This window comes from Polypterus senegalus, chromosome 14, assembly GCF_016835505.1.
Source record: "Polypterus senegalus isolate Bchr_013 chromosome 14, ASM1683550v1, whole genome shotgun sequence".
In the NCBI taxonomy this organism is placed as follows: domain Eukaryota; kingdom Metazoa; phylum Chordata; class Cladistia; order Polypteriformes; family Polypteridae; genus Polypterus; species Polypterus senegalus.
In genome coordinates, this window is record NC_053167.1 from 65429614 (window position 1) to 65434641 (window position 5028).

Sequence of the window (5028 nt, forward strand, 5' to 3'; positions counted from 1 at the left end):
ATAAAGATTATACATTAAAAATGTTGGATTTTACTGTGAACATCTTTTATATAAAGTGAAATGCCAGTTATAGCATGCTTTTAATATGTTTCTGTATGTGCTATGTAATGACATGAAGGTACCAGTAGGTACTGGGACCCTTGTTCTGTTCTGATGATTCTCCCCATGCTTCAGTTTTCTCCTAAAATCCAAACATATGCTTTTGTGTTGACTGGTTCTCTAAATTGACCTAAAGTAAGCGAGTGTTGGCGTGAATGTGCACTGTGGTACAGTCTGTGTAGATGTGGTTTCTGAATTGGGCCTAATGCTGCCAGTATAGGCTCTGTTTCCACTTGACATTTAGATGGTTATGTGGATTTGAAATATAAATATATAGATGGAGGTCAATCCATGATCCTGGAAGTTCATGGAATAACAGCAGTATTCTGTAAGGTATTTAAGATGGTGTTGTGATGTGAGATTTTGCATATAAGTTGATAAATACTTTGTATGTCGTTATTTGTAACTTAGGCAAAACTAAGTCAGGAAAGTGAATTGTATGACAGAGTTGGGGGAAGTGCTTGAAACAAAATGTTTCTCTGCTAGAGTCTCTCTCTCATCCCCCACACAAAGCCATTGTTGCCTAACTGCCAAGGTTTACCTCAACAAATGCTTTTGGGGGGGTGGCAGGTCTGAAGATGTTCTATTTCCCCATTGGTCTGAAGTATGGCTGTTTGGAACTGGCTTGTATCAGAAGCCTTTAAGTACCATGACATCCTATTGGCTCTAGGGGTTGGACAGAGAATCTATAAATTTGCTTGCTTAACCTCACTCTCTCTCTTACCAAACTGATGAAGACCATCACACCATGAACTGAAAAAGACAACACAATGAAGAGCACAGCTCGGCAGCCATATTGAGAAAGGCATGTGGCCTGTTCTGAAGAAAGCTGACCACAAAATGATGCCTTAACTAGAGACATTTTAAGTAACTAACAAGTCTGTGTGGCTCCTGAAACTACACATAACCATTTAATCAGGTTGTATGGTTGCCAATATTCAAATATACTTTGCATATTGTTATTATTTATAATACATCGTTTAAATTGTAACTTAACTCCTGCTTGACTTTTACTACACCTAATTGCCTAAGGTTATAGATGTAGGGAAGGTGGGGAGAAGTTATATACTATATATATATATATATATATATATATAAAATACCTTATAAAAAGAAGTAAGTCTGTGATATCTGAGGCATTCTGACAAAGGCTACATATTATTAATACAAAAGGGGAAAGTAGAGTAAAATATTACTTTATCAAGACAAAACAGATGGCCAGTTGGCAAGACATGTCCAAGAAGAGAAGGAAGTGAATGGTTTGAGGAAAATGAAGGACAAACAGGGAAGCTGAACCTTTCAATAGTTGGTGATACTAAGACCAGTCAGACAAGTCTAACTTGAATAATGTATATTATTGGATTTCCTGTTTTCCCAATGTCATCACAGCCTTCGAAATTTTAACCAACTGTTTATTTGTATGCATAAAATGTGTTTATATTCCCCTAATGTCTTGTGTAAGTAAAATTTGCTTATAAAGTGCCTTTCGAAGACATGCCATCACAAAGCACTGTACAACAATAAAATACATAAAAGTGCAAATGAAATATAACAAAACAAGAACAAATAAAGAGGAAAAATGAAATAAAAAAACAAGAAAATAACTAAGAATAAACTAAAAGACCAAGCAGAGACAACACAACTCTGTTCAAAAGCCTGCTGAAACAAAAATGTGTTAAGTTGCTTACTAAAAGAATCGACTGACTCAGCTGTGCGCAGTGCTAATGGAAGGCCATTCCAGAGCCCTTGTGCAACAGACTGAAAAGCACAATCCCCACATAGTTATCCCTCATACCTGGCTCAAGCTAAGAGGCCCTTTTGCCCGGACCTAAGCACCCGACAGGAATGTATGGTGGTGCAGGAGGCTAGTGATATACTCAGGAGCTTGTCTGAAGAGAGCTCTATAAGTAAGCACCAAAATTTTAAAACAAATTCTAAAATAAACTGGAAGCCAGTGCAAAGAGTACATGATGGAAGTAATATGCACCTTCCGACAAGATCAAGTTGAAAGCATAGCGGCTACATTTTGAACTAACTGTAGCCAAGAAAGGGAGGATTTATTCAGACCAGTATACAGGGCATCACAGTAGTGAACACTCAAGAGCAAAAGCATGTGCAATCATCTCCAATTCTGGTCTTGAGACTATAGTCCTCAATTTAGAAAGGTTTATTAAATAAAAGAAACAAGAGTGGCTAACAGACCTTACATGTGAATCAAGGCTCAGATAACCTCAGATTATGTAAATTCGATTTGGCAAATGGAGAGACAGAAACCATCTTGTGACTAATCTCAGAGTGAATACTAGTGAAGGCTAGAGGAGCAACAATTAGAACCTCAGTCTTTCATGCGTTCAACTGAAAGTAGTTACTACAAAGCCAATAATTAATCTGTGACAAGCAGTAAACCAAAATGGACAAGTTTTCAATTTGATTAGGTTTAAAAGAGATATAAAGCTGTATATCATTCACATAAAGGTGATATAAAATGCACTTAAAAGAGTTTATAATCTGAGATGAAGGATGGATGTATAAGGAAAACAATATTGGTACAAGAACCGAACCCTGTGGTACTCCAAAAATCAGGGGAGCAGTAACTGATGTAAAGTCTGCAAAAACCAACCAGAAAACTCCTATTAGTTAGATATGAGAAGAACCAGGCCAATACAGAACCAGAGACCCTCACAGACTGTACTAACGTATTCATTAAAATCTGACAGTCCATTGGGTTGAAGGCTGCACAAAGGTCTAGCAATACTAGCACAGAACACTCCCCTGCATCACCACACTAACAGATATTTTAGGGGAGAGAAACGATTCACTTTCTGAACATACCATCAGTGGAAACTTTAACTATGGGACACAAACTTGCCTTTGGTGAAGAGCTCAGCTGAAGTGAAAAGCTGGTAACATAAGTAGCCCCAGCAGTCCATTTCAGTGAGTGTCCCAGTGCCATCTCTTCCAGGAAATATTCAATTGGTGCTGTCCTAAAAAGGAGACCTCTAAATTTATGAAGAACTTTGGAGCTTATCCTGGCAGTATAGCATGAAAAGCAGGAATCTAACCCTTACGGGACAATGGGGGTTAGACAATTTTTGATTTGACAGAATCAACAAAATCTCCAGCATTTATGAATAAAAACTGAGAAAAATTGAAAAGAGAACATACACACTTTACACAGATGACAAACACAGACAGCAGGTAAACCATGGAAGCTGGACCATGAGGTAGCAACATTAACCACTGCAAAACCATTCCAATATTTAAAAGCAAAATGTACAGTATGTAATTGAATGATTGTTTTAATGATTGATACTTTATTTTTGTTCTTACTCTTTTCTCTTCTTTCTCTCTCAAACAATTTTCACTTTGGCTGAGGTCCCCACTCAAAAATTTAGTGATCAAAACTAACTTGGATTTCTGCCAAAAAAGACTCCACCACAGATCACATATTACGCAGGCTGGCATACCATCTGTGGAATTCAAATCATACAGGTGTGTCAGTTTCTGTCACTTGGCGTAACTTTACTGACATTATGCTAGAAGGGTGCTATGTAAATAAACACATTTTTTTGCCAGACAGACCCTGAGAGTGGCAATGACGTGCGATGAGGTTCATGGCTGGTAAGGCGAGTCAGGTTTACAAACATATGAACCCAAAAGAGCAGCTTATTCACTATTCAGCTGGCAACATTCACACTGACTACTGCTTATGTTTCATATCTCATCAGCATTCTTTACATACACATCGGTAAGGTACATATTTGGCTAACAAAGACCGTTACATTTGTAGCGACGAGAGAAAGCATTTGCTTTGCACCCTCCATGTGTTCTAAATTTGCCGTTGCAATTCCACAATTCAAACTCATTCAATACAAATACAAGTATTGACTGATATTCCCAAAAACCGGATTTCATTTTCTCTGGTCTGTGGGTACCTTTACACAATAGTCAACTATCCAGTAAATGAAGTTAATCTATGGAAATTTGGGTCTAGAAAAAAATTGCATTTTTCTTGTGAGCATACTTTATAATGAAAGTGAAGAAAAAAACAAAAAACAAAACATATTTGAATTAGAAACTGAGAGAACGGACAGAAACAAGTTTTGCAATGTGAATTCAAATTAAGAACATTAAAATATTTTGTAATATTTGTTATTTAATATGTAATGAATGACATATACAATGCAACCTTACAGTGAGCCTATTTTTATATACTTTTCAGGATTAAATCAGTATCAGAAAGGAATAAGTAATACTTTAGTAGATTGGTTGGCTGCTGTCTATTACCTCGCTGACGTTGCAGTGTCGCAATTCTTGCATTGGATGTATCCTCCCAAAATCCTCCCAACTAACGGCTGATGGGACAATGGGGCATGCCATGATAGAAATGAATCACATTCAACTTTTGAGAACTATTGGCTGGTCAGATCACATTTATAGGAAATCAGAAAATTCCAAAAGGTTCATCAACTTTTTTCCCCACCTGGGCTTATCAAATGCAGCTGACAGTATTACAAAATAAAGAGGAATAATAACAGAAAAAGTTAGTAATTCAAAAATCTATAAAGACAAAGCACAGCACGGTTATGAAACTTGTTAATTCAGGGTAGAGCTTTGATGCTTAGCAGATCATGTTGGCACCATATTGTGATACAGAAACAGAAAATAATAATGAGCATGCAAAATAATAAATGATTTCAGCCTGGATTTAAATGCTGAGACAGATGGAGCCTCATAAACAGACCTACGAAGATATTAGAAGCCATAAAGCTAAATGAATGTGTGCCAAGACTTGAGGAATAACATTTTACAATGACAAGGAGGCCAGAGTCAGACATCTCAATTGTTTGATAGGTTTCTTTGGTTTCAATAATGAATAAAGTATTCTGGAGTGTTGGCAAAAATAGCTTTATGTGTTAAGCATTGATA